At 40.7% G+C, this 16,234-nt stretch overlaps 1 long non-coding RNA gene across 1 annotated transcript in view; it reads left to right on the forward strand.

The window, feature by feature from the left end:
* Window positions 1-9,397, forward strand: part of LOC144827702 (uncharacterized) — a 397,821-nt gene extending 388,424 nt beyond the window's left edge. Inside the window, exon 4 of the long non-coding RNA XR_013610316.1 lies at window positions 9,308-9,397. This is a non-coding gene — a long non-coding RNA (uncharacterized LOC144827702). The remainder of the gene's footprint in view (window positions 1-9,307) is intronic.
* Window positions 9,398-16,234: the final 6,837 nt, after the last annotated feature.

The following is a 16,234-nucleotide window of genomic DNA, read 5'->3' on the forward strand; positions in this document are numbered from 1 at the left end:
TCTTAGGTTTGATGTACCATTTTGCCAAGTTTGGTGTAATTCCGTTCAGCCATTCAGGCTGTAGACGTATGTAAATGTCCTATGGAAAATTGCATGGGGAAAACACATTTGAAAGTGTTGAAATTTAGAACCAATTAAAATGTTACTTTGGTTTTGTATTTGTGTGTGATGAAAGTTAATTGGTTATGTATATATGTCAAATGAGAGGAAACCACAGCCATTTTGTGATACTACTGTCTGAGGTACATTTGTGAGGAATTTTTGGTGGTGAATTTCTGGTGTTTGATTTACACAGTACTAACACTTCTGCTACTTTTAAAAAGGTGAGTTGTTAATTTGTAAGGGGAACTATGTTGTACACTTGAAGATAATTTGAAAAATGTTTTCTGTTATTTATTTGCAGTCCTTCTGTTATACTAAATACTTGATAAAGTTAGTTTTATATTATGTATTACTAAAAACGATAAATGAAAGTGATTATTTTTTTCTGCAATTTACAGCAAGCAATTTCAAAATAAAATGGCTCACAATGAAGAGACCGTGGCAATTTCTTTTGAATTGTCCAACACATTGATTGAAATTGAGAGCACCAATAATGAAATATTGTCACAAGGAGGACATGACTTGTATGATTCCATTAGATTGATTGAAATGGACAGCACCAAGAATGAAATATTGTCACAAGGAGATGACTTGAATGATTCCACTACATTGATTGAAATTGAGAGCACCAATAATGAAATATTGTCACAAGGAGGAGATGGCTTGTATGATTCCATTAGATTGATTGAAATGGACAGCACCAATAATGAAATATTGTCACAAGGAGGAGATGACTTGAATGATTCCACTACATTGATTGAAATTGAGAGCACCAATAATGAAATATTGTCACGAGGAGATGACTTGAATGATTCCACTACATTGATTGAAATTGACAGCACCAATAATGAAATATTGTCACAAGGAGGAGATGACTTGAATGATTTTTTTGATCAATCTCTTGATGGCGAATTTATCGAGTGTTTGGAGACCATAGAGTTACAAGAATCATCATTGGAGACTTTTAATGAGGACATTGCTGATGAGGACATGTTACTAGTTCTTTCAAATTTAGAAAATTCTGAAGAATAAATTTATATTTAGAAATCAAAAATTGTTTGAGACATTATTCATTTTTATTTTTAATTTATGAGGTTGTAGCGAAGTGATTGTAGTATAAAATGAGACTTATAGTATAGAGTGCAACATTTTTATGTTACATGGTAAGTTTACTCATATTTATTTCCCTTCTGCCACTATATTATCTCCAATGTGTATTTGACATGTCTTCTTCATCTCCGGCCTCCTTTCTCTCACTGTGTGTCTCCGATGCATCTTATCGCTGGTATTTTGTGTAATTACAGAAGAGAGTAAAATAAAATAGTTCGGAACATGAAAAGGGGGCAAAGTAGAGTACTCCTCACCCCCTAGGCCTTTTTAGGCGGTCCCAAAAGGATCAGTTTCTGCTTTCCTGAGAGATTATGGTATGAGTTCCATATACCACAATAACTTGCATTACAACATGCAAGATATCTATCTCCTATTACCAACTTTTGGAGATATTCGCGCTAAGCGCGAATATCTCCAAAAAGTAACACCTGCCCTGAGCAGTTCTTAGCCATGTTATCCAATGGGAGGTGGATAACATGGCTAAGAGCAATAGCTCAGTAATGCATGAATATCGCTGAGTTTTTAGCGATATTCATGCATTGCGGCCGTTTATTATCGCATTTGCGATAAACCTTGATAATAGTAAGGTTTATCTTCGATAATTTCTGACGATGCTTAGTGGTAAAAAATTGGTTGGTAAGCATCGTTAGCGATAAATATCGCTTAACTTTGGTAATATGCCCCAACGTCTGTTAACGTTCGATTCGAAGGAAATGAGGAAGTGTTGAAAAACATTGTCTGCGCCATCTTGCCTTTTTTGAAATGCCACACTTTTGTCGTGCACGGCAGCCATTTTAGATGTCTTGACCAGACCCACTCTCTGCACGCTGTCGATTCGTAGCATGGCTCCTCACCCACGCAAGCATCTTCCCTAGGCACTGGTCACCACCGCTCTCTGTCTTATGCATGGGCAATAAACCTCCCCCCATCTGCGCTGCTCTTCCCTGAGAATCACACTCTGTGCCCGCCCGACACCTCCCTTTCGCCCTATTCACTACCGCACCCTCTGACACTCCTCTTTCTCTGTGTCCGATTGTCCAGGCTATCAGCTAGCCCTGCAGATGTAGTTTATGGCCCCAGCTGTAAAGAATCACCCCTCTTCAAAGGAGTTATAGTAGATCAAGGCCCACACTCGATGAGATCCGTCACACCACACGTGTTCCTACTATCTGAAAACCATCCTGTATTGTGATTGGGGAGGGGACCGAGCCTGAAGCGGAAGATTCCAGGAATGACTCTTTGTACATCAAAGTTTTTAAAATTATGTGTCACATTAAAAATATATAGCACTCCAACAAAGTAGTAGGAATATAAAACTTTAATAACATATAAATATATACAACAAAACAAAAACAGTAAAAACATTTAAACAACGAAGAGACCGTGGCAATTTCTTTTTAATTATCCAATAGATTTATTGAAATTGACAGCACCAATAATGAAATATTCTTGTCAGTAGCGGTCTGTTGTGCGAATAGTTCCAAGGCAGCAGAACGCGCTGAAATCTAGATGGCACGAAAGTGATGTCTAGTAAGTTGCCGCCCAGCAAAAAACGGCGTGGGGCGCCGCGGGGGTGAGTGAGTCCAGTAGGCACCACAGCTATTCTTACCGGCATTGCAGAATTACTGCTGGGGACAATGCCTGTGCTGTAGCAGGGTCACAGCAGAAACAAAAAGGATTCTGTTGAAGATGTTGTTGGTTTTCAATTTGAAAACAGTTCTGGTGTCAACTGCTATGCTAATGTAGTGGTTAATGTTTTGTTTTCTCTAGAAAATGTAAAAGAGGGGGAGGCAGTCCAAAGTTCCGTTAAAAGGGCAAAGGAAAGGATCGGTGGTTTGAACTATCAGTCAAAAAGGGGAGGGGGTGCAATAATTTTTCCTACCGGGTCACACTGTGCTTTCACCGGAAGTGAGGTCTGCAGGATTCTAGTAATTCAAAGTGAGGCTGGCGCCAGCATGGGAGCGCCGACGTCCCGCGGATACAGTTTCGTCACTCCACGGGCGATCATGGCAGTCATTCCCCATCGGGGGTCGGAGACTCCCGCGGCTCCTCTAGAATCTTCAAGGTCGTGGAGGACTACGGTGGTGGAGTCAACCAGTGACCGGGCCATTTCTTTATGCTGGGCCCGCTCTTGCCAGGTCGACCGCCATTTTGAGAGTTCGGCAGCTACCGGCGATCGCGGGGTCACATGAGCGGACGGGCTCCACCCTGCCGGGCGAGACGTTGCAGCATGGCCACAGTGGAAGAACCGTTTTCCGGGCGCCTGGAGCGCTGAGGGTGCAGCTGGGAAGTCTCCACCTGGGGAGGCGGGAGAGGCCTGTTCGCACCATCTCTCCCTCCCAGTGCACCCCACGGCGTCTCGCTTGAGATTTGTTATGGCCGGACCAGGCGATGAGGACGAGGGGGGGGTCGGAGGCATGTGCAAGACATCCCCCCCCAGTGTTGTCGCAGCCATTATAAAAGAAAGAAGTGTCCCGTCCGTCTTCGGGCCGGGCTTCCGGTGGATGTCGGCCGGACGCCCCTGGCTCTGGCCCCATGAACGGGTTTCTTGGTTTATCGGCTGCAGCCGGATCCCGTCGGCCTCGGCCCCCCGACCGTTGGTGGTCGGACCGGAAGAGCATGTGGCGGGACTACCTGCAACTCTCAAGGGCCACCGCGGCCGGACTGGGAGAGAGAGGGGAGGGTCGAGGAGACATTCCCCCCCCTGCAACTGTTCAGCGTTGTAAAGGCAATCCCCTGGCCGGGTCCCGCTGGCCTCGGCCTCTCCTTCGGCTACACCCTACGTTAGGATCTCCTGGCCGAGGCGTGGCAGCAGGACCTGCCTTATATGGGCTGCTCCCGGCTGGGCGTAGCCGGAACCCTGCCCCACCTTGGAAGTTTCCAGAGTGGGGGTGGATGTTCTACTGACTTGCATTTTCCCTAGTCTATCGATTTTTTTGGCGTGGCAGGCGGTGGGACAGCGAGGGGTGATTTGGTTTCTCTTACTGTTTTTCTGGTCTCTCACCACTGGCATATTTTAACGTTTTCTTGTTTCTAGGACATTAATAGGTTTTATCATTACGTTATGTTATCGTTTCTTTGTTCGTTGTTTAATAAAAGTTCATGTTCATCAGTGGCCTACTGATTTTCGTTTTCCTATTTTTTTCTTTCCAGGTTGTTTCATGGTAAAGTTTCTGTTAACAGGATACAGTGATCACTTCGTTATTATTGCATATGTCCTTTTCACTAGGGGTGCTCTCTGGTCGGGCCAGATGACGTATCTCTAGTAAATGGTCCGGGTGAAAAAGGTGCATCAATCAGTGGGGAGTAGATAGGCATGACAGATTACAACGGGGGAGAACAGTCCGCATTACGTACCCTTTCACTACTTGCAAAGATTTTCCTACGTTTATTTGCAAACAGGGAATACCTCCAAAAAGAACTAATTCCCAAACAGTCAATGTTCGGACAATCAATCAATCAATGAGGAATGAAATAGGTACGACGTGTTAAAGGCTTGCGTTACCTACCCTTCACTATCTGCAAAGGGAGATAGAATATTCCTATTCTTCCTCGTTTGCAGGTAGAGAAGATCCTTAAGAGAATTAACTTCGAACAATTCAATGCTCGATTGAAACAATCAACAAGGGGTACTGTGAACACAAATGAACGCCGCTTATATACATACGCATTGCTATTTTCAACAGGTTGTTCCTAATGTTTCTATTTTAGCGAGGTCAAAAGAGATCCCATTAGTGGCCTACTGATTTTGCTCGATTCCTTTTGTTTTTTTACACGATTTTTCGCTATCTGCAAAGACTAAACAGAGTATTGCGACTCTGTGCTTGTTTGTAAATAGAGAATGAACCAAAGAGAACAATCAATCAAATGGAGAGAGAAGCAGGCACGACGGATTACAAAGGGGGCAAAGGGCTGCGTTAACTACCCTTCACTATCTGCAAAGAGAGAGTACTCCTAATAGAAATGAGGGGTGGGGGGCAGCAATCAAAGCAGATCAGTGTGCATAAACACGAAAATGTTTTTACTTACCACGTACTTGACATTCGACAGCTTATGATATTTGCTATTAAAAAACCATTGAAATTCACTGAAAAAAACATAGGTTATAGACCATATATAGTTAGGAATTAGCATTTACAAAACCTTGAAAATTCACTGAAAAAACCATAGGTTATAGACCATATATAGTTAGGAATTAGCATTTACAAAACCTTGAAAATTCACTGAAAAAACCATAGGTTATAGACCATATATAGTTAGGAATTAGCATTTAAAAAACCTTATTTTACTCACACAAAACCATTGAAATTCCATATATAGTTAGTTGCACTAACTATATATCGCGCACCCGCAATCCACTGCTGATGATGTCACATATTACATCATTCATGACATGGTCAGTGACATCACTGATGACATCACTGATGACATCTCAAATGACATCACTGATGACATCACTGATGACATCTCATTTGACATCAATGACCACATCACTGATGATATCATTCATGTGACAATACAATGCATCTCCTCACACTTTAATATAACCTCTGTTACACCCAGTGTTAAATACAGAGTATAATTTTTGAAACCATTGACACACCAATACTAGTTACTACATACGCACTCAGTGATTCCTATGTTTACACACACATTCACTCATTTACCCATACAATCATTCATACACACAATCACTCATCTTTACAACACTATCATATGCACTCATACACCTATACAGACTCTCACACTCTGTCACTCATCCATGGAGTTACTCACACACCTAGTCAGTCCTGTAAAGAATCAATCACACTTCCATTTTCTAATCTATACAGTTAAACATAGAGCACCTTACATTTTGAAACATATACTAACACATAATTACTCTCTTATACAATCATTGATACAAGTACACATTGATCTGCACAGAGTCACACACCTCCCAGCCAGCCACACACACACTCAGTCTCCCATACAAATACTTGGGCAATCAATCAATAACCCATATAGTTACTCATATAGCTACTGATCAACACATGCAGCAGTTTACAGAACAACAGACATAATGATGCACAAATTAAGACAGTTTAGTCACTAACCCATGCACTCAGTGAGACACATTTAATCACTCACTCATACAGTCAGTCACGCACCTACTAAATCCTTCATCCAGACACTTCTACATCTACTCATTCTTCAATATGTAAAACATATTTAAACTTTACAGAAACACACAGTCACTGGATGATGTCATCAGTGATGTCATCAGTGATGTCATTTGAGATGTCATCAGTGATGTCATCAGTGATGTCACTGACCATGTCATGAATGATGTAATATGTGACATCATCAGCAGTGGATTGCGGGTGCGCGATATATAGTTAGTGCAACTAACTATATATGGAATTTCAATGGTTTTGTGTGAGTAAAATAAGGTTTTTTAAATGCTAATTCCTAACTATATATGGTCTATAACCTATGGTTTTTTCAGTGAATATATATATATATATATATATATATATATATATATAGGAAAAACCTCTGCTCCTCTGCATATTTTAGGTGTAAGCCTGTATGAATCTTTCAGTGCAGCGTAGGTGAGGATCCCCACCTACACTACGAGAGCTGAAAATAAAAGAATGGAGAAACAGCCTTCACCTGAGTAAAATCACACACGCCTGTCAAAACATTAACCTACAATACATACTCACAACCAAACCCTTGGCTATGTCCTCTTTCTCTTGTACTGTGTGGCCTTGTGGATTCCAGACACCAGTTTTAGACTCAGTCATGCAGTCAACGCCACTTAAGAGTAACAGGACTTCACTGACAACGGAGACAGAACATATAGCTTCCTATGTAGAGGATTACTAAGTAAAACTACATAGTCTACCTTTGCACGCCCTCATTGGAGCGGAGAAAGTGGCCAGGCAGCAGGATCTTAGAGATTCAGAGAATGAATTGGGGGTGGATGTACTCCCTCTGTGTGATCTCCAAAAGAATTGACAAGATGAGTGAAGGTGGATGAAGGAGGTGATTTACAGGATACTAGTACAAAGGTTCTTCCTGGAAGAGGACTATCATCCCACCTCCATGGTACCCTCCTAAATTAACATGTCCTGATATATGGATTACCTATGCCATGAATCTCATGGTTTCCAGTAAAGCACAATGTCCTGCTAGGTAAGAATAACATTTCTCTTTAAACTAAATATTAAATCCCTAGTCAGGTTACACTATCCTCTAACAATACACATCTCCCCCTTCACCTATAGGAAAAATTCAAAATCCAGCTTCCACAACACCTTTCAGAGAGACAAACTGAGTGTACTAATATTGATACCTTATAACTTGGCTTTCTAAAGTCTCCATGTCTTGTGTATTACTTGTGACAGCTGGAGCAACAGTAGATACTCCTGTGGCAGGACACCTTAATGGCTTGACATTTCAATGTATCCCTCCCAAGTAGCCAGGTTTGCATCATTGCTATCAATGTGTCAGGGTTGCATTAACTTGGTAATGCAGATCATAATAAGAGTGATGCTAATATCCACACTTCCCTGAGTCCACTGACAAACATGCAAAGTGTACTTCTGCTGATCAGCAGTAGACCCCGGATAAGGGGAATGTGGTGAGACTGGGAGAAACAGTTCATGAATATCTTCTCTGTGAGCTGGGCTCTGCACTGTAGACATATTGATATCTACAATAAGAAAGAACTTTTTAGTTTTTTATTATTTTCATTCCAGTTCACTTTCCCTAACATTATATATGATATATCTTGTGGTACTCTCTGCATAACCAAGCTGAAATTAAAATGACGTCTTTATGATAAATGTATGAATTAACCTGAACTGTAATATGAGTTTCTATAAGATAGTCACCTTCAGTGATGTCTAAATCAAGTCTGTGACCTGCATTATTCTTTATGTATCAAGTTAATCAGCACAAACACAATGAATGCACATCAGTGTTGTTCTTTTCCTGCTGACAATGTTTACTCACTTCCCCACTAATGCTAATACCTTAATACCATTTGAAACTCAGAGGTATTATAAATATAATCTGTAAAAGTTGAGGATTCATCTTGCTCCTCTTGTGAAATAATAAGTTCAATACAGTTCACAGACCTTGTACTAGATGATTCCTGTACAGGCATGCAAATCAAAGTCCAAATCACTGACTTCTAGTATCATCCCACTACTTCTCTGTAGCCATTTAGTCTTTGATAAACTCCAGGTGAAAGTCCAATGAGTTGCAAATTCCTGGATCCTACCCAAACAACTAAGTATCTCAATTACCTAGTAATAAATTCTTTGACATGAGGAACTTATAGTATTTGAATAAAAGATGGCCAACACTATTGCAAGAATCATGTGGTGCTCTGGAAAATGTAGTTTATCCTGACTACACTTGTGTTTTTCAAATACTGTGAAAAGCACAAAGCAAAGCTTCACACAAAGCAGTGCTCACACACCCAACCTCCTTTGTAATGAAACACTTGACTACTTCAGAAATTTGCAGTACTCCATCTCCATACCAGCATAGTCAATACAGGTGGGCCATGGCTGATTACGCAATGTAATAAACACACAGTTGAGAAGTGCATATTTTTGATTATCAGAGCTCAGCACTATCATCAATGTATCCTGTAAGTATATGCTAAGAAAATATACTCACCCCGAGTGGGCTGGGTATGCTCAGACGTGAGTCCCAGGCTCTCCACACCACTGGAGTCAAGCTATCCAGGCTGAATGAAGGCTGATAGCCAGAAACCGGTCCTTGGATGCTTGATTCCGGTCTGGGAAAGACATGGCTTGGTAGTTCGGACTGGACTGTTCCCATGAGGCACAGGGTCAGAGCTGATTTGCATATAGCTAGTGTCTAACCCAGGGTGGTGTGGAGTGCAAAAAAACGATGGATTTAGGCCCAGATCCTTGTACTGGGGTGAATGTATGACATTGTTCTACATTCTGTCCATCAACTGTGTTTTTTGCAAGAAAATATACTCATCACATACTTATACTGCAAATGAATTGGCCTAAAATATGCTCACCACATCATGTCATATTTTAATTTGCATTTGCTTTGTTGTCAGATCCTCTGCCGCCTCCACTTCCACTGGTGTTGCAATGACTGAACCAACATACGGATTGGGCTTAGACACTATCTGGATTGCAGAGCCTGGTAAATCTGCCTCTATATCTATGGAGAACTGCCTTTACATTCCTCCTTATGTGTAACTGTGACAACAGTGAAAATGTGATTCTATAACAAAATTAAGACCCCTATTAAGCATGTCTCACCAATATGTGTAATGGCTGGTTACACGTCTGATGTCTGTATCTTCAGTCATAAATAATAATTTTCAATTGTGCAACTTCATTGATATGTTTATATATTTTTCTCCTGTCACCCATTCAATTCAACCATGTACCAAAAGAGGCAAATCCAAAATGTATATTCTTTTTGTGTCTCAGTACCTCGTACTCTCTAGCATGAATGTCTGCATACAACTGACAACACTCTTCCAGTAGCTGTCACATAGAATATGACATCCATAGCCTTATACTAGCCTTATACTCTTTGTGTTGTGCTATTTCAATTCTCCATAGGCGTCTCTCTTCACAGATGTAGAGAAAATCCAGCAACGGCTTTCAACACTACATCCCACCAATCAGACATCAAGGGACATCCTGCAAGCAGCACTCCGCTCTCTGCCATCTATCAGTCAGGTAATACATACAAAAACTCAGAGCATTAAGATAGTCTATCAAAAATCAATCCCCAAAAATACAAAAACATATCTCACAACTGACTATATTTGTAAAGGATTATAGGGTACGTGCATCAACGTTTATTGCGAGCGAAAACGGTGAAATTTGCAAAAATCGGCTGTTTGGGCCCACAAAAAGGCCGATTGCGATGCATCAAAGTGTTAGGCACTAGCAATTTAAGAAATCACAATTTATTCCGATTTCTTAAATTGCGATTGCATTTAAGGATTCGCAATTTGTTATTCCTTAAATGCAATGCTAGAAGCATTTAATAGCAAATTCGCAATTTGCGGCCACAAAATACAGAGAAATTACTCTGGTCTGTACTTTGCAAAACCTTGAAAAATACCCTTGGGGCATGTGTGTGCGCAACATGGATACACATCACTATTACAGAGGTGCAACAGGGAGTCATTTTGACACCTTTGCACCCTTGAAATTGCATGCGCTATTTGCGAGTAACTCTTGGTACTCGCAAATTGCGCATGCAATTTCCCATTCATTCCTATGGGTCATTAGGCCAATAGGAATGATTGAGAGGCCATTCCTTAATTGCGTCTCGCAATTTGCGACTTGCAATTAAGGAATGTTTAGGAATCTCTATTTTAATAGCGATTCCTACATGCATAGTCTTTTGAGAGTCCTTAATTGCGATTCCTTAATAATCACAATTACGGACTCGCACAAGCTTTTCTTGATGCATGTGCCTGTAAGTTTGTTTAAGTACCAATGAATTCCTCTTCCTTAACAATACAACTCCTAGGATTTTACCTCATTCTGCTTTTCCTAAGATACACAAAGATGTGAATCAAACAGTTGGTAGAACCATCAGTCTGGATGTGCTTACATCCTTGAACCACTGGACAGGTTTATGATTTCTTTATCAAAGATTGTGTTCCACTATAGGAACATCATTTAAATATGGTGCAAGATTTACTTTGGAATGCAAATATGGTACTTTTGGTCACTGTGAACAATTAATTATTTTATACAAATATCCTTCAGATATAAGGCCGAGCGATAATACGCTCTGTTTTGAAAAATGACCAACAGCTCATCAAGCACCTACTTCCTTTATAACAACCATCAGTTATTTTTTATAAGTAGCCTGGTGATGGGCATAATATTTTTTGGAACTGATAAAATAAGACTCCACTGAGTCAGAATTGGGGATTAGAATGCAGATTTTGGTGCCTACCTCACCAAAATCTTCATTTTCCTGTAAATGCCAGGCATTTTTCCGTGATAAAAAACAATGGTGATAGGTGCAGTAACAGCACTTATTACAATTAACCAGGTCATTTGTAATGAGGGCCCTAGAGATTGCATTACTCTCAATTAATATTGGTTTGATGGGTACAACTACCATCAACTTTAAAGGGACTTCAGTGGGTGAAATTTTCTAAGGTGATAATTTTGAGGATAAAATGATTTTTCTTAATAATAATCCCTTGTCAGAGTGGATGCTGAAAGTCACTAAATTAACCTGAGCTTAACCCCCTAGTTGCTATTGTATATAGCAAATAGGCGTAATTTAGGGCAATGTGTAAAGTATTTATGCAGTTACAAAACAAACAGTAATAAAGTCTAAAAACCGTGCAATAAAATTCACAAACAAAATTAGAAAAATGGAGAGAAATGCAATGAGTAAGATGGCACCAATACAATAAGGGGAGCTGGAGGTATAAAGTTTTTAGTAAAAATAGCACTAAAAGTACAAAGTGCCAATGGTAGTCAATGGTCACAGTAGACCAGGAGCTAAGTGTAACTTGAGACCAGCCATGATGGAGTCAGGGTCAGATACACCAACCAAGTTTGGACCCATCAGAGGTTTTACTTGGGACTTAGTCAATTTTTCTGAAGCCAAAATACTTTAGCCAGACATGATTGTAGGCTATATGAGAGGAAATCTTCATGTAGTTGGATAGGTGTTTGGTGGGGTGCCGCTGAAGCCGTTGTTTTGCTGGGAACTACTCAAAGAATGAACAACTCACATTTTACACCCTGGAAAGTCCTCTCATTGGATGTAAAATGTTCGCACCTTTGCCAGGTCACTATTTTTACCTTCCGACTAAGGGCCAGATTTGATAACATTTCTCGTAACACAACGCAGCAATGTAATTTGCTGCAATGCATTGTGTGAAACAAAGAGAGCAAAACTTTGCCTTATATACTATGATATGGTGTACTTCAGCTCCCTCCTCGCGCAGTGCACTGTGTGCTGTCTAGCACCAGCACAGCCACCCTTGCACAATGGTGCAAGCATGTGCCTGCATTACAGTCGGGATTGTTTCTGTACATGAAGGAATACCTTCCTGCACAAAAACATTCTTAAGAGACAATTTCCTCTTTTTCTATGAGTTATGAAATGCATCGCTCAACGAAAGTTGAAGCACCAAGGAGAAATACAAGTATTTCTCCTTGTTATGCCATCATTAGTAGGTGCACCATTTTGGTGAAATCCCAGGTTTACTGATTTTAGTAAATCTGAGATTGTGTTGTATTCCATGATTGGAATGCCCATGCTCTATCCATGGAATGCCTACCACTGCAAAAAGTAACGCAAAGCAGACCAAGTCACAGTGTTGTCAAACATTTATTTACCAAACCGTGCAAGATGATCCAAATCAGACCTTCAGTCGCCTAGTAAATATCACTTAAGGAATTGTATTGCCTTGTGCTGACTTGTGCGATACAATGACTACGGACAACCTTAGTGAATCTGGGTGTGAGTCTCTTTATTGGAGCTCAGGATGTTTCAGCAGTGCAAGGCTGCAGCTCTGAGCAAAAGTCCTGTGCACACGTATGAGTGCAGTGGATTTTAGTGTAAAAACACACATTTAAAACAAAGTTCTTGAAGAAATAATGAAGGTTGACAAGTCGAGTTTCAAGTAGAAGGATTTATAAGACAATCCAGATCAGTACAGAAAGAGAACAAACCAGCCGACACATGTTTCGTCAAAACGCGGTGAGTTATGACTCTTCAGGGCTGCGGGTTCGGGTAGAGGATCCGTAAAACAGCAAACCGGTTGTAATTCCGACCCGGTTGAAGCCAAATGGGTAAGCAATCAAGGATTAGGTTCGGGAGAGAGGAGAATAATGTCTCTTCATGTCTCTGAATGTAGAGACACGATGGCGTCGGACAGGTGCGTCCGTGGCGTTAAGGAAATCTGAACTCCAGTATAAGGGTGTAGTACGATCTGTTCTGTTGTTCCATGTGGTGGACAAAGGTTGCAGGTTTATTTGATTTTTTCGTTTCACAAGGCTGGATACCTTCTCACTGAGGATCTGCTGAATGGGATTTGCTGCTGTGGAGAACTCTGAGCAAAAGAGAAACCTGATTTCTTAGATGACACGCCTTGATAGGCTGGAGTGGTTTATCTCGGTCCTCCAGAGGTCAAAATATTTCTTAGTCCCAGCATTTCACGAATTGTATGAGAATGGAACTGTGGCACAGCCAACGGTCACAGGAACAGCATTAGGGGGTCAAGGTTCACTTTAGCAGAGGCCACCAGAAAGTCCAGTCAAGGTGCAGTTGGTACTGGTCATCTGGAGACTTTGGAAAAAGGCCTCTTGCAGCTTTTGGTAGCTATGTAGGCACACAGGAGGTCAGCCAACTGACCCTTGGAGTCCACTTCTTCATCATGAGTACAAGAGGGGAGTTGCCTGGCCCTTCAGTTCTCCTCTCAGGTCAGCCATTTCCTGTTGTTCCTCAGGTACAGCATGCTTTCTGTGGAGGGTGCCTAGGAATGCCAGGAGGTGACTCCTAGCCCCTTCATAACCAATAGGGTAAACATTCCATGGGGTTCCCCGACACATGTGTGGAGCAGTTCCTGCCGTACTGCAAATAATTCTACATAACTTCTCATTCCTAGAGTCCAAGCTGGAGAAACCCTTGTTAAGGACCTATATGGCCACCTATAGGAGTGGCCAAGGTAATGAGAAGTATCTTTGTCTGTGGTCACTTAAAACGAGTTCTTGGGCAACGTTTCACCCAGTGGAATCAGTGCCTGCTGTTCTAGGGGGACACATTTCCAGTTGTCAGTTAACATTTGGTAAATTAGGTTCCTGTGCTAATCCCCCAATTTGCTACTGCATGAGAGCTAACAGAGATTTGACTCCAGGAGCTTCAAGCAGGGAAAAGGAACATTTCTTACAATTATTTTTCCTTAAACTTTATTCAAAATCTGACTTCAGCATTATGTTGGGCTTTTAATAAATATGAAAAGAGTGGTTTCATCATATTTCTAGCTGGTCCAAATCCAGAGATAGCAGCATTCATTTTTAATCCTGCTTCCCATTATTTTTTATGGGCCACCGAGGCCTTCTTACAGTGATGATAAATATATTCATTGTTAGAAGTGTATATTGATGATTTTTTGTTAACTGGATAGGTTGAAATATAGTATTGTCTGATTTTGTGAAGTGGGTCCATAGTATCCAGCCTTCCTTGAAATTTACATGTATTATTCATATTAAACATGTAGGGCCCGATTCACAAAGGTACATTGAGACGAAAGTCTAACTTTACGACTTTCAGTATTCACAAAGAGCATTTACTAGTCGTAAATGCCTTTTGTGAATAACCAAAAGTCGTAAAGTTCAACTTTTGGTATTTACAAAGGGCATTTACAAGTATTAAATACTGTTTGTGAATACCAAAAGTCGTAAAGAAAGGCATTCGTCTCCCTTTACCTTTGTGAATCAGGCCCATTGAATCTAGATAGCATGATCAAGAGCACTAATAGTTTTCTGTACACAATTCTCTACTGAAAACTAATAGAGAGAAATACACTACATTGGTATCAGAGTAATTACCAGTGGGCCCTAAAACACTCTTCATTTTGGGCAATTTTCAGAATTCATTGTGATTGTAAATTTAAAAAGAATGACTTTAATGAGGCTATACTTTGACAGAATGCCTAGATAAGGAAGGTGTCCTAAAAAGCATGGCACTGCCCTAGAGAAAAGCTGTGAGCTCCACAGATCAAATACAAGAAAGACAGAATGGTCTGTGAGAAAACATTTTGATCCTTTAACAAACAAACTTACAAAGATTATCAAAAAGCATTCTGCCATTTTGAAAGGTGGCAACATTGCATTAGACCTAGTTAAGTTTGCCTTCAAAGTATCATGGGCCATATAGATTACATGCTGCACTCTATTGATATCTCAATTTTAACTGGTAACACCGTCCCAAAAAGCTAGGGGTTACGCAATATACTGGGCTTTGAAAAAGTGCAAATTGTATGGCATGCCCCTTTATCAATAACACCAACGTATTTTAACCTAGGGATGTCAAATGAAAGCTTAAATGTTTTTGAATTGTAAACCAGGTTTGTAATTTATTTCATTTGGTGCCATTGTGATCAAATATATGTGAAGCAGGATTCCCTTATGGTTAAGAATGCTCCATTGGTTTCACATTACATGGAAAATGGTGAACAAGTGAATGATTGAGTTGGCAAACGTTTGGTGTGATTACGAGCTGACCCTGAGGAGGCGATTTACAGAAACTTCCGCATCATCAAGAAAGTAAATGGAAACAACATCATAGATTAATTGAAGATAGAATCAGCTCAATTGAAGGATGGAACTCCATCATTGTAAATTGACCATGCTCATCCATGAAGAAGTGTTTTAGACTCTGAAATACTTTATGGACTGTCACTTCTCAACTGACGTTTTCTCCCATCTCAGCTTTACCTAACCATAGACTCTTAAATGTGGTCACGCTCTTGGACTTTTATGGTCACAGTGGTCTATTATTTTAGACACTTCTGGACATAGTGATATTAGGGGGGGAGGCGATAAAATCTGCTCAACCTGTGAAGTTGGCAGATAATTGGTCTTCCCAAGTTACGTATGTTACGCAGTGTTTTGGACAAATTCCATCCACCGCTGCATGACACAGTTTGTTTAGCATGACTTTCCAAAGGTGACTTAGTGAGGGCGAGGGGTTTTGGTGTCCCCAGAGCAATTTTCAGTTGCTAGGAGTTCACCGACTTAGATTTACCCAATGCGGACTGTCACAGTCTTGAAAACTGCCACTCAGGTCAAAAATCGAATTGAGCAGCTGCAAAATCAACTCAAGCATCAACCTCTCTTGTTCACATTTATGTTACTTGCCAACCGTGAGGTGTGTGTGAACTGGATCCTTCCATCTCCTCCAACAGTGGAAAACTGGGTTCGAGCAGCAGATAAGTTTAGGAATCTGGATAGGTCTAGAGGTGAGAATAGGCGTACCA

Source organism: Lissotriton helveticus, chromosome 4_1, assembly GCF_964261635.1.
Source record: "Lissotriton helveticus chromosome 4_1, aLisHel1.1, whole genome shotgun sequence".
NCBI lineage: Eukaryota > Metazoa > Chordata > Amphibia > Caudata > Salamandridae > Lissotriton > Lissotriton helveticus.